This window comes from Apteryx mantelli, chromosome 18 (assembly GCF_036417845.1).
Source record: "Apteryx mantelli isolate bAptMan1 chromosome 18, bAptMan1.hap1, whole genome shotgun sequence".
NCBI classification, from domain to species: domain Eukaryota; kingdom Metazoa; phylum Chordata; class Aves; order Apterygiformes; family Apterygidae; genus Apteryx; species Apteryx mantelli.
In genome coordinates, this window is record NC_089995.1 from 11,721,031 (window position 1) to 11,748,791 (window position 27,761).

At 39.8% G+C, this 27,761-nt stretch overlaps 1 protein-coding gene across 6 annotated transcripts in view; it reads left to right on the plus strand.

Moving 5' to 3' along the window:
• TSHZ2 (teashirt zinc finger homeobox 2) overlaps positions 1–27,761 on the plus strand; it is a 233,676-nt gene that overhangs the window by 180,656 nt on the left and 25,259 nt on the right. Inside the window, exon 3 of one of the 6 annotated variants that reach the window (XM_013951411.2) lies at positions 22,005–22,667. The exons of the other annotated variants lie outside the window; for them this stretch is intronic. The gene's annotated coding sequence lies outside the window, so the exon portion shown is untranslated. Of the gene's footprint in view, positions 1–22,004; positions 22,668–27,761 lie in introns of those variants that run through there. 6 annotated transcript variants of the gene reach the window in all.

Below are 27,761 nucleotides of genomic sequence, written 5' to 3' on the forward strand. Positions count from 1 at the left end.
AAGTTCTCACCACCCAGCGGCTGATCTTCCTGACTGTGGAAGAGCTCTGCAAACCACTGCTTCTTCCCTTCACAGCAAATGGGCACAATTTCAAAGCTACTGGCTTTGATATCCCCTCTTCAGGCAGGTGAATAGAAATGAGGTGATCATCAGAAACCCTGACTATCTGTAACTTCCACTGGCCGTCGTCCGTAGGCCCCAAGAAGATATAGGAGGCTCTCACCAAGTAAACAGAGGTCAGCAGTTTTTCTCAGGTATCTCAAAAATAGGTAATTTTTTTCCTAATCCTCCCTGAACCTAATATCTGATAATGCATCTAAGAAAGCCTATAAGTAGTATTTTATGAAGCTACAGTTCCCTCCCAAACTCACCAGGGATCTTTTTTCTCTTTGAAAAACAGCTCATCATTAGGAATCAAAGATGTTTGATATACAAAATAATTTCCCAAATTAGGGTTTGTCAAATGTAGGTTTGCAAATCTCTCTGCCTTTTTTTTTTTTTCCTCTCCCCTTTAGGTTGATTATATCTCGCAACCAGAGGCAAAATAAAATTGTTCCACCCTTTCCCCTCCTTCTTTGCCTCCCTCCTCCTTTCATTATCTCACCCCTCTCGCCGACAGGAGCTCAGCTCCCTCTGCACCCCCATCAGAGCCGTACCCGTAGGGCGGTCGTGTTATCCTTAGCACATCCAGCAAAGGCTTCATTAAATTGCAGCTACCTTTGCAGCGCACGCCGGACACTCACGGCAGTCCCCAGGGCTTGCGACAGAGCAAGAGAGCTAGTCGTGGCGCGGAGCAAGAGGGGAATGCGAATGACTCTCCCTCCTTCGAGTGCCAGCAAACAGTTAACGGTTTAATACTTTACAAAAAAGTCAAGACAGACTTGTGATTCTTGATGTTAATGAAGGTGTCACACATTGTCTAGAGAAAGTTGTGCCTGGCAATCTTCCTTTTTTCGGATGCCTACACCACTGACATTTCATCTCGCATTCAAAGAGCACTACCTTAATGAAATGCATAATTAACATATTCTAATTGTGCTGAGCGCTGTGATGATTTTGACAGAACTCACTTTCCATGTCTAATTTGATGCTAATTTAATCTGTTCCTCTCCCGCTGACATGACCTTTCTTGATTGAGTTTCACTGAGGAAATTTTTTGATGGATTGATTTATCAGCATTGCGGAGACAACAAAGGCTCAGGGTGCATGACAGAAAATGGAAGAGGAATGGCCCTCCAACGCCTGCACGCTCTGAACTTTCTGGCTGCAATGTCCTCTTTCCAGAGACTGCTTGTCTGATCTACTGATGGAATTCAAGAAATGTGACATCTGTGTGTGGGTTTGATCTCTGCGATAAATACAGTAAATATCTTATTGTGCTGGTGAATCCCTTGAAAGGAAAACTTCGGTTCCCTCTGTTGTTCTGTAGGAAACATCATAGGCCACTGAGTAGCAAAACAGCGTGAGCAAGGGCAGGCTGTCGGTGAGCGTCCCCTCGACGGCTAGTGCTCAGCTTTTTGGACCTGTTTTAATTAATCAGGTCATTACTGGTATGAACAAAATGAAAGGTGCAGTGAAATGGGGCTGTAAAATATATTGCGAAATATAATCAGCTTACTAGGTTTCTTCATCAAACTTCCTCTAATTTTTGCTCCTAGGTGTGGGTGTGGGTGTGCTTAATATCCAGTATGTGCATTTTACAACATATGTGCATGAGTATATACACATTATATGCATGGACATGTATCAGTATTTTATATATTGTGTATGTGATTATATCCTCATGCAGACATTGTAGAGAATGTTTAATTATTTTCCTAAAGTCGTAAAATATTTTAGATGCAGCTCACAATGCAGAAAGTGAGCTCATGCCTGTGTGTGAACAGGTGTGCAGTAAGTCTGATGTGGAAATACTGGATTTTTCTATTGCTCCACGCAACTCCTTGTCTGTATCAGGTGGCCTGGATCTATTGCTTCATAACGTGACGGCTTCTTCCGACGCTTCACAGTATACCTAACTTATTATACAGGGTTGTCTATCAGGAAAAAAAAAATCCTTTCTGCCCCTCACACTGATCTCTTTTATACCCTGAAGCAAGAGATTTGAGTTATCATTGCATGTTACAGTACAGCTGATGCTCGTCAGCTTACAGAGGTCCTTGTTGTGCATTAGCATGTGTATTTTTGCTGCTTTGGAAAAAGCAGAGATACCATCTAATTTTAAAGAGAGTTCATCATAAACTTTAATTGACAACATTGTTGAAATGAATATTATAAACACCAGTCACATAAATTCTTAATTTTTTGTTTTAATGTTTCATCTGGCTGCATATTTCTTTTAAGGAGTTAAGACATGCATATTCACTGTCTTTAGGAGCTGATGGAATAGTTTAGTCTAAAAAAAGACTTGTTGATAAAAGTCCCAGATTGTTTCTTATCAATGTTTGAGCTACACTGAGCAAACAATAGACACTTAAAGAGCAGAGGAAAGCAAATGCAGAAAGCAAAGGGAACTGGTGATTCTTATAGCTAGGACTATGAAGCTTCCAGCTTCCAGCTATTCATTGCAATTTCACATCAACGTGCAACCGTATAGATTTTTATGCAGTCAGTGATCTGAGAACCAGACTGAATTCTGGTTCAAGAACGGCTCGTGTTCAATGAACTTCTGCAGCAAGACGTAAAGCAGCCGCGAGCGTGGGGTCACGGCTAAAACATGCGGGCATCACCAAATGGTAGCAGCAGCCCCCCATACACTTCCTAGAGGCCTGGAGCAGGACAGAGTCAGCGATGTCCCGTGCTACACCTCGGTGGCCGGGGTGGGATGGGGCGATGGTCAGGTGGAGCTCTGATTGCAGCTAGAGGGGCTTCGGCCGAGTCTGCTGAGTGGTTTGCGTCCCTGCGAGCGGAGAGGACTCGGGAAGGGAGCCGAGCCAGCAGCCCGAGACTCGGAGCCCTTCTTGCCTTGGAAGGGGATTATGCAAACCCGTTTCAGTTCGTCTTTGCCAGAGGAAGGACCCATGCTGATTAACTCGCAGATCCCCTGTTCTGAAAAAAAAAAAGCCCTGAAAAATTTGGCACGCGTGTATACATTCTGGCTAAGTCTGTGGGGCAGCTGCTTACCAAAATGTGTAAACCACGTTATAACTGTGAAACTATGAGTCATTCAGTGTTATTTACCATTGATACTGGCAGGCAGCCTGATCTGTTACTGTAATTATGTGTCTGTCTCTACCAGTGAGATCAAAAGTACAGAAATTCCAAGTAATAGGACTACAACTGTATTAGTAGGGCAAAACTCTGAGCATCTGGATTGGAGAAAAAGATATTGAATGCACAGAGTTACAAGAGATCAAAGAGGCAACTAAATCTAATAAAACAGTAATAATTGGTAAGCTCCACTTCCAACATATGGAACATCAGAATTTGGTATTAAAATATTATTTCTTAAGAACTTTTAAAAAATTGGAACAGATAGTTTGAGGACATACAGGGCTTTTGTGGATTCTCAGTATTTCTGAAAAGAAATCAGGTGCCTTCATCCATATTTAGGAGACTAAGAGCAATTTTCTAAGAAACAAAGCATGTCATCCTGAAGAAATCGTGCTTGGAAGTTTTCATCTGTGGTCACCTGGGTGCTTCTGGTTATTTTAGTGATGAAACCAATTGGAAAGAAGGGGAGTGGAATTGAGTTTGCAGCCTTGCCTGTTCATCAAATGCTCTTTTTCATTAGAATAGTTCACTTCAATAAAATCCTGGGCACTTTTGATAAGACAGTATTCAAGGAACAAAGCTGTTAGGAAATGACTTGCTCATAAGTTTCAGCAATAATTTTTGGCCTTAGAATATTACTTGGTGTTTTTCATTGTCAGTCGAAAATGAAAATGTAGCATTTCAATTGTAACCCATTAGAAATGTAGCCAGGCACATTGTTCTTTGCAGTTGATCTACAAATTGCACCAGAATACTTCTGTGAACTTTTGATCTGCCAGTACTCATGGAAGAAAAAAACAACAACATTCCAAGAAAATGCCCATTAATTTGAATGACTGAATATTCAAGACCAAGGTTTTTCTTATCAAGGTTTCTACAGAAGGAAAGTGAAAATTAGTAAAATGTGTTCAGTATAAATAGAACTTGACTACTGTAAGAAGGAAAGTTTTGAGCACTGAATGCTTTGCAGATGGGCTCATCTTATTGCAAAATGGCTGAGGACAGACAGATTTGGAATGTGGAAAGGAAAAATTCAAGGTATAGATATAAATAGATGCAGTGAGTCAATCTGTCATAACTGCATCCATATTTTGGTATCTCTGTTGTTCAGATTTGTTTCTGATGAAACTATCAAAACTCTGATTTATATATGTGGAAAAGTTATTTGGTATCAGCATATAGGCCTTGCATAATGTCATGGCCTGTGAGAGAAAGAGTTTGGAAAGACACCCCTGTAGCTAGATTAAATGCTGGTTAAAATAGAAACAGAAATTTAGAATCTTTTTTCAGTGGGACCATGGTGCTATTTGCATTAGTATTTAGTATTGTCTATTTTTCAGTCAGCTCTCTGACATCTTAGGAATGATAGTTATGACTCATATAACCTCAATTCTTGTTTTAAGAGAAGATCATAGAGAAATATTTCTACACAGTAGCCTTAAGGGATATATTGTAAAGCACAGTTTGTAGATTCATTACAGGACAGTGGTTTCCTATCAGGTGACAGAGTTATCAAATATTAAAGCACTTTGTATTCTTCTTTCCAAAACTGAAAAACATCTGGAAAAAAAAAACATTTTGGCCTTGAATCTATTCAAATCTGCCTTTTATTTTGAGTATTTTGAAGGATTAACTGACAGCTCTTTGTTCATGATGGAGAAAGAATAACACTAGTGAGATGGGACTGTGTGATCTATGCATTTGGACTTAAATTAAGAATTCAACCCCACACCTATAAAAATGAGCTGTATTTCTACATTCTCCATAGCCTCTAAACTTCAAAAGCAATGGAAGCAGCTGTCTGTATCTGTGAGTGTTGTCACTGTCCCCCAAGAATTTCTAGACACCCACAACCATACACACACACACACACACATATATATATGTATATATATTAGATTCCACTCCCAGCTGTGGAATCAAAAACAAAACAAACAAACAAGCAAACAAAAACTTGCAACACTGAAATCTCTGAAACAAGTCTTTTTTCCAAGGAAATATTATTGAGGTGCTGAACAACATTTGATCACTTGCAACCCTTTCAACTGACGTTCTATTATTCACATGTCTCTTTCATTATGCAACAGATGGTGAGTCCTGTCGCTGATTTTTTTTCTTCAGATTCACAAAACTTCAATGGGTTGTAATATGACCCTAAAAATGAGTAGAAAAAGAAAATGCTTGTTAGGGTTTTATCTTTGATAATAAACCATTGACAGAGAATAACAGCTGACCCCCTATAAAACAAAAAAGACACATTTGCCTTATTTTATGAAGAGCATTTGTCTAAAACATTTGACTGAGCTGCAGAATGTGGCCTTCAGCTGAAATGAATGATGGTCCTTCTGTTGCTACACAAAGCCATATTTGCTGCTGCAAAGTGCAAAAGGATAGGCTGACAAATTGATAGTATGTCAGAAGTGTAACAAACTTGTATTCATCTTCACAAACATCTGCATATTCGTGAAGATTCTGAACCACAAATATTTCATTTAGAGGTTTCATTTGGCAAATTTAAGATCGCCATTGTGTTGAGGGCTAAACATTGCTAGAAATGTTTTCTAATCCAGTCCTGATATCTGCTTCGTGGCCACTTGTTAATAAGCAGTTCACAGCTCTGAAAGACCGGGGGGGGGCTATGTCTTAGAGTAATTAAAAGCTATGCTCCATATGCTTTTGATGGCTTTTGATCTCATCCTAGACTAACTAGATCTTGAATTATTATGCCATAAGTTATTAGATCAGTTAGTTTGCAATAATAAGTAAAATAATAATAATGCCTGTATGTTACCCCTCCTACTGACAGATTTGAAAGTCATTTTCAAACATAGGGCTCAGTCTGGCAAACACGTGCATATCTGATTAACCTCAAGCATACAATCAGTCATCCTACAGCTGGGCAAACGGGACTTCGCCTACTCATATGATGAGATGTGCTGCTGAAATGTAACCATTGGGGTGTGGGGTGAAAAACAATAAGTGATCGTTTGGGGGCCAGATGGGTGTTATCCATGCCTTTTAACTTCTAGGAATCTAATCCAGGTTCTTGAATTAGGAGTGTAGGCTCTCGCTGTGACCAGGAGAACAACATATAAACCTTCACAAGGCTATTCAGAGCACTTCTGTTGAGAACCAGCCTTTCTCCATTGGCTTTAGAGGAAACCTAGATTGCTTAATTAAGTATACTTAGAGTAACATTAGTATTTAGAGCTAATCTGTAGAAAAAATTGTAGTTAAGGTGTGAGAATTTGGCTTCTTATGTTATTATTTTTATTATTAATGTTAATGTTATTATTATTACAGAATAGTTGATCTGTAAATCATTTCTTCCTTTGTACCTCATTCTGCATGATGATAAGAGCTGCAGGTAGAGTTCAATAGCAGTTCAAATTTGGATTCTTCTCCTGAAAAAAAGATGTGTGCACATACTCAAATTGACCTGAGTTTTTTTAAACAGAACTCCTAGATGGATCGAGCCAAACTAAGAACTAAATGGCCTGTTTTAACTGTATCTGCTTGCTTTAAGGCATAAGCTAATTGGTATCACAATAATACACTTTTGTAGTAAAGAAAAGTTGATAGTTCAGCTATTCAGCTGCTATAAGCCAGCAGAAAGCTTTTCTTTTTTAACCAGCTAAGGATCTCATTGAATATACATATTTTTGGCAGGACTGGCTCTTTAGACACTATTGTAAGTTGGTCTTTCACATTTTTGTAAAAAGTCTTTCAGGCTCTTTGAGTTAGGCAAGCACGAAAGAATCGACATAAGTCTAACTAAACAAAAAAAATCAGCCCTCATGCCTGCTTCTTGCCAAGAACAGTGCCCTAGAAGTAGAGCACTGCTGTGTTTACTGGCCCTTTCATAACACTGTCAGTATCGAGGAGCTGGTAAATAGAGAACTCATCCAGGAGGCTGTCAAATTCTTCTGCACTGCTGCACACCCCAAGATGATATGCTAACTCCTCTACCATTTTGCCAGTAAGTTGGAGTTTAGAGGCTGGGTCAAGAATGAATGACACTTTTCCAGTAGGCTGTCCTTCAGTGGAAATGATTTTATTTTCTTATTTTTTCTCAGTACTGACATGAAACAGGAACTATAGGATACTTTTAATATAGAACAGTTACATACTTATTAAGTACCCTAAGATTTCTTCATATTATCACCACCAACCCATTGCTATTTCCCAATCACACTTTAATATTTCTGATTCATACATCCTAAACAGTTTGCATACATTCTTGAACCAAGCCACTGCTATTTGTATTACAGTAGCCATCTAGAAAGCTGACAAAGTGAAATAGTCCTTGCCCTAAAAAGCTTTGAGCCCCAATAGAAAAGGCAGACAGAGAGTGGGCAGAGGAGCAGGAGCTCTAGTGATTTGCCAGGGGCACGCTAGAAATCGGTCGTGGGATGAAGAACAGGACCTGAAACTCCTCAGTCGTGGGTGGATACTTGCTCCCCAGACCACATGGCTTCTTTAGCAGCTGGTGCTCCTTGTTTTAAAGATTGCTGCAAGACTTCAACTACAATTTCTTTTCAAAGATTAAGTGCACAAGACACACGTCTAAATTTTGTCCTATAACTATTGGCAAATCAGATCCAAATTCCAAATCATGGTTTGTCCTCTGGGTAGGTGCTTGTATACAGTAAATGGAGAGTTTTTGTCATATTACAAGAAAATCTTTCATATCCTTTAATTCAAGAATATTAGAATCCTGCTAGGTATTTTTCTGTGTTCAGGTTTGATCACTTGACAATTTGGGGGTGTAATGCTTCATGATTGGCGCATTATATCCGGTCAATGTGCTGGACAATTGAACAGATTTTAAAATAGATTGTGCAGGAAAGAAACTGCATAAAGCACTCTTGGTTTCCTGCCCGAAGTCTGCTCACTGATTTTCTCATCCCACATGTCAGGGAATGTAGTGATGTACATCATGAGTGACTGTGAATCATTTCCACCTATTCTAAAAAAAAAATAGGAAAAAAGAGGGACATGTATTGTAGCAGCCCAGGTGAATTTGACATTTCTGCAGATGTGCAATAACATAATCTGCTTCTTTTTCTGAGTTCCTCTGCAACTGTAGGCTTTGTTGGCATGATTAGCCTCCTTGGTAGCATCCTCCAGAGGGAATTCTACAGAGATGAAATACAAAAACTGCTTTAAAATGATAAGTCACAAATAGGATCTGCCACTAGGCATTATAAACAAAACTAGACACAAGAGGCTCATAAAAAAATTAAAGTATAAAGTAACAGAGAAAACCCCAAATCTTCTTGACTACAATCTCATTTGCACACCTGATTTGTTTGCACAGCTTCCAGGATACTGCATGCGCAAAGACAATAAAAAAGCAGTCAAATGACCAACACAATGGCCATCGATTCAGACATTAATTTTGCAAAATTTTCATTGCCACTAACAGGAAGTGCAGGTCTGTTTTGCAATGTTTGTAATTTTTTTGCATGTGTGTGTTGCCAAAGATTGGGAGCTAGCAGCCCTTGTAAGAAAGGGAACTGGAGCCATGGTGAGGGGAAGAATATTTGAGGAAAACATTTTCTTTAATTTTAAACACTGCAGTTGTCTAACTAATTCTATGATCTGCTGAGTAGCAATAAAACGAATCAATATATTGAATACATTACCAATAGATCTGAGTGTAGCTATATGCCCAAACTGAGTGAGGTTAAGCAGGTTCAGTAATAGTTTCTGTGTAGCAGAAATTTAGCATAAGGATTCCCCCTTTTTCTTTCCTATCTTCCACTTTGTCTCTGAAAACTTCTTATGTTTGAGGACAACCCAGTCCAACTTACTTCGTGCATTAGCCTACTCAGGCAGAAAGCTCTAATATTCCTAAATATTTTTAGGAATAAATCTTCTCCCTGTTAAATTCTTCACTGTTTTCACTGCTAAGACAACTTACAGTTCCTCACACCTTTCTTTTTCAGCTGGAGGATATTTAAAGGTTTGTTCCCCAGGTTTTAACCTCATCTGACTTACCACCTGTCTCTCAATGCAAGAGGTGTCATTCATTGTATCTCACAAATTATAGACATTTCAGCAGTCCCACTTTTTACATTTATACTCTGATGGAAATCATTTACAACTGAGTGGTGTTTATACCAAAGGAATGAATCCTGCTGCTTTTCATTTTCTTGCCTGCCATTGCCATTTCCTAGTTCACTGGAAAAAAAAAACAAATGGGGTGATTAGCAGTCCAATGCCTTGCAGCAAAATGCCAGCCATGAGCAGCTAGCGTGGCTACAATAAAGATGGCTGCGATATGGGGTCTAGAGAGTTTCTGACATTAGTGGATAAAGTTGGCCCACGGATAGTCCTGATGGGTCATGCTTATTTCACAATAGTGAGAAGCAGACAGGTTTCTAGAAGAAGAGCCACTATTAGGTGGGTGATAGTAGTGAACACCAGTCCCAAAGGTCTAGCAGGCCTTAGAGGATTTAACTTGCATGTTCAACCCACTCAACTGGGAGTCTCTTGATAGAAGTTAAAGCTTATAAGCTTAAGCATGAGGTACTTCTAAGTAAGTTTTAAACTTCAAGTCTGGATGTTATTCCTTGGCAAGGCCTACGTCAGTCCGATGAATGTCTCATCTGATGTTTAGCCTTGAATTTTGGATCCCTGTTTTCACTGTATTGACACTAAAAGAAAAGACCAAACTGTGCAGTGATTAACGTCATGACTGGCTGGAAAACAATGTGAAAAATATCAATATTTTACACATTCTCACTTTGTTTCTCATCTGTGTGAAACCAACATCATTAGAAAAAAACCTTGGCAGGGGGCGGAGGAAAAGCAAGAACAGAAAACAGCCTAGTAGTTAAATTCAGGAGAGTCACACTCAACACCCTCCTCTGATTTAGGCAGAGCGAGATTTGAACCTAGGTCTGTTACAGTTTTAATATGCACTCTAGCCAGTCAGCTAAGTCTTGGTCACTGCACTGTTCTTTTGTTTTACCCGAGAATTGCTAACCAATGAAAATGTCATCAAGAGGCAACAGACACATTTCCAGCAAACATTTTTTCTTGCAGAGAAACACGATAGTAGTGGACAGGGTTGTATGTCAGAAATTAGGATCCTGACAATAATAATTAGGAGAAAGGCTTGTTATGTTGGAAACAAATACTTAAGGGAAGATTCAATAACGTGGCTGTGAGATATCTGGAGCCTGATGTGCAAGAATTGTTACATAAGTATCAATTAAAAAATATTACTTGATAGGCTTCGTTAAGTTGTGTGTTGGATACTTTAGCCTAGTTCGGGGACCTATTGTAAAATATAGGCTGTATATATACGTACGAGTTTGAGATCTTGGCCTCTAATGAGTACTCCACAGCAAAAGTAAACTTGCAGGCTCTTTCTACTGCTAGCCAGCACATTCTTCTTTTGTGTGTATGGAAATTCAGGTCTTAGACCTAAAGAATCACATTTATAATCTCTATTCCCTTTTGTGTTTGTGTGACTTCTTTAAGAATTGCATCGTGGTTTTGTTATCCTATTAAGACTGGATACTGATCTCAGGGTAGTTATTTGACACCAACCTCCATCTTCCACTCAGCTGAGTATGTCTGGGTCTGGAGAACGTGCAATGGCTGTAGCTACTGACAGGAATTGCCAGGCATTCAGCTGTGTCTAAACAGCTGTATTTCTGTCCATAATTAAGCCACTGGATTTTTTTCCCTTTTTTTTTGCTGTGTCAGGTTGTTATACCACACACAAATATATTCGGTAAAGCACCCTTCTTCTTACCAGTCAGGTATGACCAAGTTTGTCTTTTGGAATTATTCTGTGAAGATTTAGGCATTGATTGTCATCTTACTTGAACTAGAAGCAACAGAAAAATTCTCTCACTTCCGTGCTTAAGGGAAAAGCATTTACTTCTCCAAAGGCAGAGAAATCAGTTCATGCAGGATATGTCAATTAGGAGTGGACAGCATCTTGGAATATCATTTCCAAGGTAACCCCTAAAGTACGAAAATTAATTAGGCCTGTGGTATTAAACAAGTACTAAAATGACTGATAATTTAATTTTAAAACTCTCCTACAACATATTAGAAAAAAAGAAGCACAGAAGAATATATTAATATACCAAATGTGGTTTTATTTGGAGACAACCTGGGCATTTCATTTTCAGCAATTCATCTAAGAATCATTTAAGATGTTTCTGATTAAATTTACCGTGTTGGTCTCTGCTTTCCTTTCCCTCCCCGAAACAGTCACTTATGGTACCATTATGCTAATCACTGTGCTAAGATGAGATATTCAGATGCGTGCTGTAAGTCCATGAAATAGCAGGAAAGTGGGAGGGAATATTCTGTAGGAACCTTTAGTCTGTTCTGTGCAGGTGTAACTCTTGTAACATGACTTGCAATATCGGGCTGCAAAAAGCACGTGAGAGATCACAGCGTTTGCACAATACTAAAGCTGTATCCTGCTATGATTCTGTAAGGTGACCTTAGGAGACCAAAACTAAGAATAGCATTTCAGGGCCAAGCAGAAATGGTGTTTTCTTACTGAGATTCAAATCTCAAGTTCTCCTGAGATGCACTGCAAGTGGCAAGACATGCTTCCACTGCAGTTCTAGAGAGAACTGTGGCTAAGTGTGCACATTATTAGGCATTTGCAGGAGAAATAATATGCTGTGTAGGTTGAACCCAGTTCTTTATTCTCAAGAGCAGACAATTAAATAGAGGGAGAAGCTCCAGCAGAGCAGGAGCATATCTCAGACACTGCATACGTGAGGGAAGTCTACCTCTCTACCATCCTCCACTTCAGACTTGTTCTTGTCATTTGACCATTGTAAGTTGGAGGCAGTCATGCAAACAATTTTCATTAATGCAGAATCAGGCTCCCCATCACAATGATTTCTGGACATTGTCATATCGTGCCATGCTGTGGAGGATCACTGTCTGGCTACAGAATATAAGAGCATTACACTTTATTATTTAACATTGAGAAAAACAAGTCCAATTGGCTTCTGCTGTGCTTTAATAACTAAAGAACAACAAAGGCATTTAGTCATTCACATCATTTCCTGCTTTTAAAGGATTTTAAATGTGACTCAGTGATTAACATTAAAAAATAGCTACTATACAGACATAAGAACCACTTCATTTTTTAAATTATATTTTAACAGGTATAGGTTCAATGGTGTTGACATTCATAAGGGGTCCTTCATTTCCAGTAAAGTAACATAATGAAATATCCAGTCCCATGGCTTCATCACCTTTGTATGCATTCCCAGAGTAACTGTGGGAGACTATGAATAGATTTGTGTTGCCCATAATATTACCCTAGCATAGTCTAAGGAGTGGTAATCATCATAAATAGAATCAAAGGGAAATGCTTCTCCTTTCTGACACACACACAAACTTAATGTTGAAGTTGACTTTCCTGTTCTATGTTTGGTCTTTAGTTTTAACCAGAAATCTACTGTGGATTTGAGAACTCCTTCCTCAGTGAAAGCCTCATCAGAACTACACGTTCTTGTATAAACCTTTTAGGTTTGATTAACTGATTTTTTCTAAACCCAAAACCCATAATAACAAACCTCTGTCTTGCTCTGGTCTTTGTGTCTATGACTGACATTTATATAAAACCTTCACAACCCTAGTCGGAGATTGACATGAGCCAGGAAGCTGGATTTACTGTGTTTCAGTTCCTATCTTATGAGGCTTGACCAGAGCTTCAAAGACCAAGTACAAAGTAAAAACCCACCCCCAATTTCCCTAAGCTTCAAAGATGATGATGATCTGTTTTCAATCCTGTCTCCTGTTTAAAATGATTTGAAAACGTGGAGCTATTGACAGAAGAAAGACCTGCAGAGCCCCAAGGGCTCCCAAGGAACCGGGGGCAGCGAGCAGGAAGAGTGGGGACAACTGGCAGCCTGTCCTTGGAGAGCTGGCAGCCACTTGTGGAGAGGGGACCTGCCGCCAAGCATGGCCAGGCACTGGGAAAAGGGAACCAGGAGCTTTCAGAGCAAAGTGAGTAATAAACTCTTGTAGCGTAAGGATCTGAGCTACCTGGAAATGGCTCTGTGGAGGAGGGTGGACTCGGGAACCATTTCTTCCTGCCTCCTTTCCCCATGTCCTACCATGCTGTGTCCCTAAGCAGTGGCCACTGCACACAGACAGCAGTTGGCCATTCAGGAGCTGCTTCTCTTGGAAGAAGCCCACGTGTGATGTCTAATGGGGGGGTGTTACACATGAGCGTGTCCTCTGAGGCTCAACCCTTAGCAAAATGCATACAAGCAGCTGATGATAGAAGCAAAACAGGTTGATTCTGCAAGTGTCATGCAAACATTGCTTGGGTGGTTTTTTGTTCCCATGTACCATAAGTTTCACATCAAGCTTTTGGTCTGACTGATGTTAAAATGCAAAGTGAAACTCATTTGAATTTGCTGAGTATCATCTTCTGTTCCTTGAACTTGGTTATTGGGGGGGAAAAAATGAAAAACCTTCCCTTCTTCCATTCTTTGTCACTTCTTCGATTCATTTTGTCTACTCTGATACATTTTTGCAGAACCCGCCACAGTAATTTTAGGCAGTGATTCAACAGACTATCATAACTCACGCAATGATGTATAAATAAATTAAGTAAAAGTTCGGATTTTATATGGTTTCTATTGTTTTGCGTACTTCTCAAAGATCGACCCTTGCAGATCTGGGCCTAAAAAAGGGCCTAAAAAAAGCTCACAAATGGTGTAAGATGTGTGTCATGGAAAGGCTGGCATCATATTTCTTCTGTGTGAAAAGGACAGCAAAAATCACTAAAATGGACTATAATAACCGATTCCACAGAGCTTAAAACTCCCTCAAGGCTGAAGCATCTTGGGCCTTTCTGAAAAAAGGCATGTATTTCAAACAGGGAGCGGGAGGAAAAAAAAGCCGAATCTTCTGCTGCTGTGGCCTTGGCAATCGACTGAACCGACAAGGCTGTGTATTTGTAAAACAAGCTGCGCTAAGTATTTTTTCGGGCCTCGTGTTTAGAAACACACAGAGGGGGGAAGAAAAAAAAAAAAAAGAATAAATATGGAAATCAAATGTAAAAACTTCTTGCACTTGCAGCCGGCTTCCCGGAGGGAATTCTTTCCTGTGTTCTCCCCTCTTCCTCCACTCAGCAAAATGACTGCCAGTCATTAAGCGGAGCTGCGAGGAGCTCACTGTACAGTAATTGAACACCAATGGGCCCACCCGCATTTGCATTCCCCATCTCTTGATTGGCAGCTGTACATGAAATGCCATATCAGTTGAAAGTATGTTGTGAGCTGGCACTAATGATCCAGTGGCTCCGGGGAAACCTGCCATATTGTAATTCGGCTATCAGGCATGAAAGAAATAATTCTAAGTGCCAGCAATGTGAAGCCGAATAAATGTTTCAGTGCTGCAGGTTGCCAAGGGTGACACTTCTGATTTAGTATAAACGAATGCCCTGTTGCCTTTGGGGTTGGGGGAGTTCGCATTGTATCTGAGATGTGTGTATAAAACATTAGTATTAGAAAATGGCTTCGGCACGGGATGGGAAACAGAGGCCTGGTCCCAGGCGGCGAGGGAATGTTTACAACTAATGACTGGATGAAAGGATTTTTCTACCTACTGTAATGACAGGCAAAATAGGATTTGCTTTCCCTGAGATGGAGAATAATGGCTATGTTAACTCTGCCTTTCCTTTTTCTTTCTCTCCCTAAATGAAATGCTCTTTTGTAAAGAAAATCACATCTATTTTCTTCAGGGTAGTGGAGGGAGGCAGTGGGTTTAACTCCTTGGGAGTGTTGGGTTTTGGGATGGAGGAAGGAGGCTGGGGTTAATAGATGGCCTCTCCAGGCGCCCCCCCATCACGTCATAGATTTAATGCCAGGAAAAGATTTTCCGATAGTTTTATACACTTGTTTAATGTTAAAAAACTGGTGAGAGATGAAAGAAAAGACTCCTGATGCCTTAAAAATATAATGCAGACAGTTCTTACTTTAATATTTCAGCTGCTGTGCATTAGCGTGTCACAGAAGGTGAGACTGAAGGGACAGGTGTCTGCAGACACTTGAAAACTGGGAGCCCACGGGTGTGAAGAAGCCTCTTCTTTCCTATCGTGACTGTACACACACAGCTGCAGGAACTGTAAATGTAGCTAATTAATTGCATCCGCATGCAGGATGATAGTAATTCTGCAGGAACTGCAGATGCAGGTATGAAAACCTGACAGTAATTTTTTATTTTTTTAATAACAGTATTCTAGAATATTTCGGAGAGAAGTGTATGAAAGCATGGGAACAGTTTGAACCTCTTTTCTTTCCATGTCAATTCACAGATATGGCATATTCTTGATATTGTTATCCACGCCCAGTTTGCCTTGCAAAATGGAAATATCTTCAAACGCGGATCACTTTTATTAACCCTGTCTTTAACTTCAGAAGGGTTATCTTAAAACATGGCTGGCAGAGAGAAAACACAATGATGCAGAAAATGAATCTGTATCTTAAAGTTGCAGCTATGTAGCAAGTGAAAAAGAAAATCTGAAAATCTGAAAATAGCTAATTCAACTCAGTAATAGTTAAGCTGCTGCTTTGCTGAGACCTCAACCTTTTCTGCTGTCTAAGTTATTTCATTGCTCCCTTGAATTCTTAATGTGTCCAGTTGTTGTCTCCTCTACTTTTATAGCAAGTTCTTTTGCAACTGATCCCATCTTTCCATTTTGTACAGCACCTAGCATAGTGGGATCTTTCTCACTGCCTGGAGTTTCATTGCAAGGTGTTAAGGTAAAGTTGGTGAGCTGGTGATGACAATGAACAGTAGATCATGCAGGCATCAATTCTTGCAGATAAAAACAAAAACTGGACCCACAGCAGTGGTTCCCCAGGCACCATCGGAGGTGTTCTCTCCTCCCACGTGTATTAGTGGAAATTGAAGGCATTCGGTATCACTCAGGATCAGATCCTTACTATTTTGTTGAGGCTTTTATTGTTGTTATGGTGCCCCATGATGAGACACTATCTGTAATTTGTGGTCAGCAGCAATGTGGGAAGAAAAATGACAAATTAGAAGCACAAAATGCTTTAAGATGAATGAACTACCTGAGAAGGAGTGTGTGTCAGCCTGCAATTTATGAGGATAAAGCATCAGAGCTGACAATCTATTATCAGAGATCAGATGAAGCCTAAAATTTTGGATATAGATTTGAATAGCCCCAAAGAGAGGCAGCAGATGGATTGGTAGGCTGGTATTCAGGGATTTCACTTGGCCCATTGTGGAGAAAAAAGGATTTCTTTCAAAACGTGGCTCTTGATTTGGTTTCAGATGTCAATCACTTCAAATCTTCAAGACTGTTTGGAAAAAGTATTTTGGTTCAGCTGCATCTCAACATAATGAGCCTTTCAGAAGTGTCTGTTCAGACAGTGACTATTATTCCTGTTATTTCTATGCTGTCCTGCATCATCTGTATCCACACAGATGAGTCTAGAGAAGGGGTATGTGTACTCACGGACTTCACACAGCTGTGGCACATTCATATCCAGTGCAGGTTTCTCACTGGGTTTTCAGGACGACCTAAGAGAGGTGCAGAGGGCCTATCTCGCCCGGCACAGTGTCCCACACCGTGGTTGCACCTCTCCGCACCTCAGAGCCCTCCCTGGGCCACTCTTCTGGGAGTGTGTCTCATCACTTCTAGAAAACATTTACATTTTTGCGTAATTCACACTTTTACACACACTTTTACTTTTGTGCAATTTATGTATTTTTCTTGCGGTGACATCCTGTGGCAATGAATCCCACAGTTTAATCGTCTGAAAGTATTTCCTTCTGCCTGTTTCCAGGCTTCTGTTTGATTCTGCAAGTATCCCGCTGGTACCGACAGTCAGGAGTTCCTGCCACTGCTCCCAGCGTGTTTCGCCATGGTTGCAAAGCCCAAAGAGTTTCTTGGAAAGGACTTTCAGAACCACTTTCGGTTTCAGTCTCACACAGGACAAGATGCTGTCACTCAGATACAATTGGATGGCCACTTCCCCAGTATCTTTTAAAGAAATGCCCCTTCTTTGGGAAGGAGGAGAAAAAACTATTTTTGTTTTTCATACATTTGCTTTTGATTAAAAAAAATACCTTTTCACTTCTCATTAAAGAAGGCTGGTTCTAGGCAGCTTTGATTTATACTATATATATTCTAATTCTGCCTCCCATGATCATTCAACCATGACCCAAAGATTTGCAAATTAATCAACATATAAAAGGAGAATTATTATTTTCTCTTATAAATATAATGAACGATATATTTGTCTTTGTAACACATCAGCTATGTCCCTGATTTTTGTAACAAAACTCTTTCCTAATAAAAATATCCCTAAAGCAAGCAAGATGATTTCAATAATCAGAACAGAATATATTCCATGAAAGTTAATAACATGGTGCATCCCAGAAGTAAGACAAATATAAAGACATACAAACCAGATGATATAGCTTTTATTTCCATCGATGAAAATACTGAGAAAAGCTTCTTTAAATTACCTAAGTGTAAAAATAAATCCTTTGCAATAAAGCCAATAATTTATGCCATAATGAAATTTGCCACACAGTTTATTTTGAGTTATTTAAAAGGATTAGTTTTATAGATACATCTGATTGATTGAGAGCGCCTCTCTGCAGGAATTGCACATGCATTTTCCAGAATTGGATCAAAATCATGGTGCAAGTGTGAGCAAAAAGCCAGTCATCTCTCCAGCTGTTTATTTGTGTTTAGTTCTCCAGTATGTTTGCACTTGCAATCACGCACAAGTCATGCAAAGTAGGTGGTCAAATTCATGTGAAAATCTGCTCGGCCAGTATCAGAAGCAATAAATGTGGTAAGGCAGAATAAATATGCAAAATATAGTACTTTAACCTAATAACATGACCACTTGCAAGCTTTAGCATAACACTGAAAATCACTAATGGAGCACTGTGCAGATTTTCATGATACAAGCAGTCAAGAATCATGCATAATGGAACAGTGCAACAGCTAACAGCAGATTCACACAAGATAATTTAAACTTGTTTGTATGGAAATGAAGAACTGATCTTTGAAGTGGTCATTAATGAGATTCTGCTTGATCCTCACTGTATCCGGAGAAAGTGTTCCGTTTTCCTTTCGCATCCGGCTCATGTTGCTGGGGTGCAGAAAAAGGACTTGTTTAAATTATGAATGCCGATTTGCATCTACATGGGATTAGGTGAGAACTAAGTGCTGCCAATGACTTCACATGTGCTTGCAAAATTGTTATTAAAAGTTTTACATGTACATAGCCCACTCCTACACTGCATGTTACTCAGATTAACATGCTTTGCCAACTTGGCAGAGTCTTGACAATGACTAAAGCTTAATGTAAATGAATCCAAAGAGATTGCAATAATTTGCTCTGCAATGAAAAAAATACAGGAAAGGTATTAACATTTCACATATATGCTCTATTGCAGGGTAAATCCTAGAAATTATGCTTTTTTTCTTTTTTTAATGGACCTTTTCATTCCCATTCATGCCTTAGCACTGCAACAAGCTGAAAATAGTTCTAAAGTTTGTCATCAAAGACATAAAACTCTGGGCTGAAAAGCAGACGTGATACCAATGCATCCTGACAACTCTTAAACTGCCGCAAAGCTTCTGAGCAAACTCCCCCATACACCGTCAGAAAATCCTGCTGAGCGATCAGCCTTTGCTAAACCTTAGCTGTATCTCTGAAAGAGTCCATCTGGCGAATGAGGCTTTGTTTGTGTTTTTGAAAGGCAGAGGGAAAACATTCAGTTGGTTTTTCTATCTGTTTGTTTGTTTGCACAGCTCAGAAGATTAAGGGGGACTTATTTAAACTTAATGATTATGTTCCCATGAGGGGAAAACACCTTTCTGTGTGTTGCAGGTTCCCTCATCTATTTTAGTCTTCTGATTGGACATTGCTGTCTTCAAAGAGAGCAACCACACTAAATACCTTCAGATGACAATAGGCTTCTAACCCACTGGCACACTTATTTTTCAGACTTCAATTTAAGAAAGGCAAATAGTTTTCTGTAATGAAACAGGGAGGAGGAAGAGAGTTTATTGTGGTTCGTGTGTTGGAGTTCATATAAGGCCACAGCAAACTAATACTGCTGGGTTAACTGACTCTATGAAAAGCACAGTGGAAACTTTTCTGTTTTTAAGAACTGAATGAAAGAGTAAGTAGGGCTTGCTGAGATATACATGAAAACCTGTAAAAGTTTCCTGCCCGTGGGTATATTCTTTAGCAAGGCTGACCCTGCAAGGCATTCAACCTTTTTTACGCAGGAACCAAACGGTTCCCAGTTCTCACTTCTGACCACAGTTAGGGGCTGATGTGGAGCAGATGTACCTAATATCAATCAACTTAAAAGATGTGTTTGATGGATAAACATAGATCTCATTGAAAGAAACAGCCAGAAAGAATCTTTGGACTTCAAAGAAGGGCATGTATGTTATGAGGCGTAGCTTGGAGGTGCAGACTACCAGCCGCTCCCACCGAAGTCGATGGAGATCGCTAGGACCGAGCTCCTCTTTGGTTTGCACCGAGGTCAGCAGGAGCTGCTGGGACTCAGCTACCAGCAGGATCCTTCCTTTGTACTTACATGGCTTTAGATTAGGCCTTTCATCCCCTGGGTTTCACTTACAGTCTAACCCATCTCTTTCACCCAGGTTGGTGCATTCTCAGCAGCAAGATGAGCTGCCACTCTAAGGCCTGCTGGGGATTGCTGAAACTCTTTTGTCCCTCCTACAAGCAATGTGAGCCAGATTTTGGTGTCACACGCTTGCTTCACGTGGTTGTGGAGTGGGAAGGATACTGTCCCTGAGATTAGTTTAGTGTCATATTCCAAATTCATCAAAAACCACTTTTTCTAATGTAATTTAACTATGTATTTTTTTAAGTTTAAATGTAGGAGTCAGGAATTTAGCATTATCATTTCATGCAAAACTAAATCAAATAATCATGCAGAGTTATTGTTTTTCTTATGATACACATTTAAAATGTTTAATTACATCATCTTTGCAAAATAAGTTAAAGCAACAGAAATTATGAAATCTATTCAGTTAAGTTCTGGTTGTTTTATCTCGTTCCTTCAACCACCGTTTTCTAATATCAGTAGTACTTTATAAGGTTATGCTTTGGATCAGCTACTTTTTTGGGTAGCTCTTTTAGGACCTGCCGCCTTTGCACCAGGTAGATCCTGATACAATATCAGAGGACTGAGACCAAATTTTAATTTGTACAGACACTCTCTTTTTTGCTATAAGTGTCACGTATGTTTTCTTTGCTTTTATTGATGCCCATTAGGATCTATTCTGCTTTGCTATGTACAGAATTTACACACACAGCTATTATTATTGCCTAAGGGGATCCTTACAAGTTTTATAGCATCCATATAGCTTTGACAACTTGCTGCATCTGATTAGTTATTGTGTTTACTCTGATGCCCTGAGCATCGACTGGGTACCCAGGGCAGGCCCAGGCCTTAGAGACACATTTGGTGGCAGATTTGGTATTTGGCCTCTGTCCTGAGCTAAATCACTTCATAGCCCATCGCTTTCCCCAGCGACTTATGGTGGAGAAATGACAGATGCACAGCCCAGCCTCTCCCATTCTTCACTATCTATCCCCTAACTGTTTTTTAAAGAAATCCATGTAAAAACCTTCCCTATATCATATACCCACAGGTATATACATGGCATGTTCAGTGGAAATAATTAACTGATAATTTTTCCTCTCAGATCACTATCAAAGCAGGAGGACTAAAAGAGAATTGAGGTCAGTTCTTGTATTTACGCATGTAGAAGACTTTCATCGGTATGTCTCATTAAGGCTAGTAGGTGTTATTAGTAAGTGCTAATATGTAAATCTGCTCATAGAAAGGATGGGGAACAGCCTGCATTTCAACATGTTGGCCATGTAATTACGGACTGATTACATGCTTACATATGTGCCATTTCAAGTGGGACAAATGAGAGATGAAGAGGCCTGTAAGGTCACACATCTACTCCAGAGGTGTCAAAGCCCGTTCTGTGGAGAGGGCCAAATTACTTTTTTAATTATGATCCAGGGACGTGCGCTACAACATTAAGGTCATGCACTACCCTTGATCCACAGCAGCCTCCTGCTGAGGGCACTGGGAGGTTTGCATAAAGATCAAGGCTAGAACGAGCCTCTTAAGAAATAAAGGAGCTCCCCATTAGTAAAGGCTCCCAGTGTATTTGATGTTGCTCAGTGGGGAAAAAGGCTTTATATATGGCATGCTTTGGACTACAGCTAGCCTCGCCTTGTTTGCATACGCTCTGGCAGCAACTGGACACACACAAATTGAGAAGGCAACTGCAAGCACGAGGTTTTCCAGAATGACTTCAGTGCTCCTTGTGTCAGGCCTGATATGTGTAAATCCCCGTGGCTGATATTCTTCCATTGTGATTCCTATTTTCTTTGTTTTCTTACCGGGAGAAACCTGATATTTGGACAATGCTGCTTGTCCACCCTCTGAAAATCCTTCCAAGGACCTTGCACTTTCTCCTCTCTACTAAAGCACCAAAGTGATTTTCCACATTTGAAAGCAGGACTAGTGTTCGGTGATTTTAGGATAGGTTTGAAATAGCCTCTTGCATAAAACTCGCACCAAAAGGCTTTAGCAAATTGAGTCTGCAGAAATATTTGGGGTCTCCCCTGCATCGTAAACACAAATACTCCAAAGCTGGTGATGTAACAAAATCTGTCACGGCGAAGAGGCACTGATTCGAGCTTATGTCTGTTTTATTTGAACAGTCTGAACACGCTTGACAAGAAGCTGTGGAGAGCTGATGTTGCATGAACTTTTCGTTTTGTTTCCGACTGACAGCCCAGCTCTGCGCTCCTCGGCGTGTGCGCGCGTGTGCGCACGTGTGTCCACGTGTGCGTTGCAGAAGTGGTCACTAGCTCGCTCCCTTCAAATCGGCTTGTGAAACAGTTGGGATAATTTAGGGCTTGCACCGCCTGATCATTGGTACAGTTACAACAAATAAAACATTTTAATATGAGCAGTCACTGAATGTTTACTGTATCATATTGCTGGGAGCTGAATGTGTGCCAAATGCTATAACAGAAGGGAGCATATGAACTCCAGAATGATGACACTAATAAGGAAATTACAAAAGGCCCAACAAATGGCATTTGTGTTAAATCAATAATGCTCTGTTTGTTTTTTTTTATTCTAATCTTTCTTCTAAAAAAAAAAAATTATCTTTCCAAACAGTTGGCAATTCCCATTCTTGTTCTTCTTCCTGAACATAATTAAAAACATGTTGTGGCGTCTACTTAAGACATCAACTTTCCCAAGCCTGTCTTGTCCACTGCGTTTTAAACAAAGACACTTGTTTTGGCATTGTGCCCTTAATTAATCATTTGAGGCTTTATTGCTGTACAAAAAAATGTCTTTGTTTAATGATTCATCACAAGCCCAATTTCTGCAGAACTTAATCAACTACAGAACTAACTTTGTAATCAGCTTAAATAAAAGAAAAAAAAGAACAAGATTGCTTTTGGTTTATTGTTTTGATAAAGACACATTCATTTATGGCACACTAGTATTAGGGGCTATTTATGATTTAAAACTATGGAGATTAGATGGGTCAGTTAACTTTGGCTTGCAGGAGAAGGAAACCTGTTACTTATTGAAAAGCATGATCCTTCAAGTCCTCGCTAAAATCACTCACCGCCATGTTCGGTGGAATGCAGCAGATATTGAATGACACTAGGCAGGCTTTTTGTGAAAAGCGACTCCAGTCTTTGAAGATAAATTTGCAACATAAAGTTCAGTATGATAGCAAAGCAATAATGAACATTGCTGGTTTTATGAAGTGCAGAGATTATTTTTCACTGTGTTTGCTTTTTTCCTGTCTCTTTTTTTTCTCTCTTTTTTATTTTTCTTTTATAATGTAACATTCTTCCATTTTACTCTCACTTTAAATCTCCTATGGGCACTATCAAACTTTGTTCTAGTGGTAGATTTTTACAGTAAATGAGTTTCCCATAGGAGAATATAGGGGAGTCTTAAATTTTCTGTGATTGTTTTGTTCTCCTGTTTGATTTGGAATAAAAAGTTAAAGAATAAGGAGTTCAAGTCCGTAAATTACACAAAAGAACAGCTGTGCTTAGTGACCACAATCAAGATCTAGACCTTGCAGCACTAGTAGCTGTGCAAACACATTGCAGGATACACTCCCTGTTCTGATACAGATTATGTAGATAAAACACACAGATTGCGAGATGATAGTTTTTGGCTCATTGTGCGATTCTTCACATATAGCTGAGGCATGACTGACATCTGACAGACACAGATACGATAGCTCAATTATTCCGGACATGGGAGCAGAGCTCCTCTGAATTTTACTCAAAGTTGTCAGAATTTCACCAGTCTTTTATGTTACAGGTTGAATGCCTTACCCCCAAGACCACCTTTTTTTCAAAATTAAGTTTTAACATATATTCATAAAAATATAAAAATTCCCAGTTCCCTAAGAAACTTTACACAGCTTGCGTTATGTCAAAACATGCCTACATTGAGTAAATATATTATTAAGCTTTGTTAACTTACATTATGTAACGGTCATCTATATTAATGTTTTCTTCATGTAAGATAATAACGTTCATTTACTTGAGTTTATAGATTATGCTGCTATCTACACTTGGATTTTTAGTGCAGAATTTCCTTTTCTGAGCCAGATAACAAAGCATTTGAGTTAATACATAATGCTTCACTCCCTGCGTTACACTAAGTCGTGCCAGTCCTAATTCCACCTCTCAGGTGAGTTTGAGTTTTGGGCTGAAAACGACAAAGAATGTTTCTGTGCATCGTCTCTTTGATGTCCAGAAGGTGTCAACATTGCGAATAAGCTCTGCGGGGTCCCCGGGATAGACTACCAGAACCAGAAAACATAACAGCAATCACCTTAGCTTTGGGACCATCTTTTTGAGTCTAACTGATCGAAGGCCCAGTAGCTTGCCTTTGGCATTCGTGGGAGCACAGCAAAGAGAACTGAACTTTTCTCACATTAGCATTGACTAAGAAGAGAGATCACCTCAAAGCTAAATAATATTTATGCCTTTTTGATTTTGATGGTGATATTAAGCAAAATAAGGTGACCATGTGTAGTGTGCAGGACTACCAACTGAGCTTCAGGGCCAAGAGAGTGTGCAGCATAAACCCTGACGGAGCTCATCTTTGGCCCAGCGGCGCAGCATCTGAGCGCTGCCAAAACTGAGTTCTTGCCATCCTCACTGCTCCACAGTCTCATTCACCTTTGCAACATTTCTTTTGGCTAAGCACAATGACCAGCCAAAACTTTATTAGCATCCACTCTGTGCTGAATCCTGCTAGCCAGCAGCAGCCCAGTGTGATGGCCCTGCACTGAGGCTAGGCTGCTCCAGCGGTCGGCTATTGTCTCTCCTCCCAGGAAGCCTGCTTAAAAGCATAGGACATGTCCTCTGGCATGATCTCCAGGGTTACTTTTCTTTGCTACTTGGCAGCTGCAAAAACGAAACCCAGCTGTAAAAAAAAAGAGTCTCTTCTCTATTTGGCAAGATTTCTTTAGAGTTTGAGAGTGTGTGTGTGTGTGTGTGTGCGTTTGTATTTAGGCAGGACGAAAGCAGACTTGATTAGCAGTTTAGTTTGAACGTGTGCTTACCACCATTTATATTCTTATATATTCACAAGTGCTGAATGCCTAGTTAAAATTAAGGTATAATGTGTATGTGTGTGTGATTGTGTTTGTTTAATAGACTGGTAAAAATCAGGCTGTCACTCCACAACCCCAAAGTAAGGCATACTAGAATAGAAGTGCAGTTGCTTTCAGCTAAACAACACCCTCTGAGCTTACAGCATGAACAGAGCTTGGGAGCTCCTGGTTGCTAGTGATGTGCTCTGGTCATTTGGCAATGCCCAGCTTTCCATAATGCATCTAAAACAATTCCATCTGCAAAAGTCACTTTTTGTAATTGCAAGGAGAGGAAATCAGGCACAAACTGATGGATTCTGATTTTTTCTTCCCATTAGGATGATTTAGAATTGTACAATAAGCATCACTGCATGGCTGCTAGATAATGCATGTTATTAATTTGGCACATACTAATGTTCTGTTTGTGTAATATTTCATACACTTTTCAGGGCTTTATATTCAGAGAGCAATCATAGGAATGGCATACATTCAGACATGCTCCTGCAATTTCTTTTTCTCCTGAGCAAAGGAGTAGTAGCTCAATGAATACCTGAATCACACAGAATAGGTTTCCTCATGTTTTCTTGACAATCAGCCCTTCAGCCAGTCAGTTGGCCTTTAATAGTATGGGAACAGATAACAATTAAATCCTAACCCTTTGAAGCTAAACAAATGAGGGCAGTAATATAATTAAAGTAGAGAAGTGCCTGACTTATCCTCCTTAGAACTTGCAAGGTGGCCTGCATAGGCCTCTCTTATTTGCTAGAGTTTTTAATTTTAGCCATTTAGTTTTTCTGGAAGAGCACCTACTCCCTTTTACCAGGATCCAGACACATTCTCCACCTGATAGAAATATCTGGTAAAAAGCCAGAAGAAGCCATAGATTTAACATCTGGAAGAAGAAGTAGGGGTTGAGGACTTGCAAGCCTGGATCTTCTTATGAAAATCCAGGAACCAAAGAGAGAGAAAAGAATGAAAGAAGGGGAATCCTAAAGGGAAGAGGTTGGGAAGCTGAAGCAGGAACTCATCTGGGAGTAGAGCTACGGACAGAAGAACGACCATTTAAGTGGAGGCCATTTGGGAAACAAATAGCTGAACTTTGGTTTCCACATCAAAGTGTTTGTACAGTTCACTCTGCAGTAGTACTCAGGAGATCAGTGACTGCTAGATCCTGTAGAATATTCAGGAGAGGGCCTAGCCCCGGGGATCGCAATGTAAAACATATCTCAGATGAGACATAACATATCATAAATGAAAGCCCTCTGTGATTAGCTGGTTATTCCTTCTTGCCCTCCTACTTTCTCTGCTTACCCAGATTTCAGTAAGTGTGCTTTGTGCAGTCTCTCTACTATGCCAGTGTTGATGTGAAGTAGAAAAGGTTGTTGCTAAGTGACATGACAACTGCAAAGCGCTTTTCAATTTCTTTTTCTGTTTTTTACTCCCACCTTCCACATACATCCTTTATGGAGAGTTTGCTGCTGGGAACATCCCCGTCTAGAAGCAAACTCTATGAGGGAAAGCTCGAGGTCACATATCTTACAGAAATGGCACAGAAGCTACTGTTGCTACCTCAGAGCTTCTTTCGGTTGGAAACTTGGGAGTTACCAAAGATTGTTACCATCTTTCATTGCTCATTTGTAAATCAGGGTGTTTCGCTGGGTAATTCAGTGGTCAATATGAAAAGCATTTGGTGGCATCTTCCCAATAATAAGAGTTACTGCAGTCTTCATACACAGCAAAGCAAAGCTATCAGCCTGGATGGGCTACGGCACAGCTAGCCTCTGATCTTTGTTACTCAGCCTGAGAGATGAAGCCTGAGAGACAAAGTTTTGACATAGCTGCTCTTGCTGCTCTATCTATCCTGTAGGTAGCTGTCATGGACTGTAAAGCACTAGGTTTTGTTCTAGTGGAAATTTTCTACTGTGTACCATACCCTGCTGGTAGTCTAATTCTCTATAGCTGAAGCCCTCCTCGAGTTATTTGTTGCATTTTATATATTGGCTCGGTGCAGGGAAGTAGTTTAGTATAAAAAAAACTTCAAACAACTAGATTCTTTGAACTTTGCCTCTTCCAGCAATCTTTATACTACTTACATCTCCCTGCATTGAGTTTCATTGGCCAAACCATATCCTTTTGTTTTGTGCCAATACAGTAACTCTAATGCTTGATGGGCCCCATCAGGACCTACCACAGCGAACCGCCGCTTTACTACCGCCATAGTAAACCACGATAAAATGATAATAGTAAATGGCATTACAAATCTTGTGCATCTGGCTGTCCTGGGTCCTTCTCTCTTCCATACATAGGTTAAGCCATGACTTTTTGCCATGCAGAATTCATGTGTGAAAGACTGGCGCTAAGCCTGCGCTGTCTGTTCTTTACCACATTAAAAAGGTCATAAAAGGATAGTCAGTTAAAAACCCTTGTATTGAAGAGAGCCTTTACACGGAAATAAATTCCAAGGAGGATTTTTTTTTTTCATTTTTTGGGGGAGGGGAGCAGGTAGGAAAAAAAAAAGTGATCTCAGCTATTAGCTTTCCACTTGTAAAACTTCATATATCACTAAATATATTGCCTGTAGAGGACAGAAGCTGTTAAAATGGAAAAGAATTTTGAAGATGGATGAATGACAAAGACAAATGAAGATTTTTATTTTAGCAGAAGTTTCCAAGTGCTGTCTCTGGGTTGGGAGGGTACTGTTAATAAAGTACACTTGACATATAACTGTTCAAGTTCCTGAGAAACAGCTTTGCTTTAAAGTTCAGTAGAGGATCAAAAAGAGTGAATTCTCTGTTTTTCTGTAGAAAAAAGAAAAAGAAAGCCCTGAAAA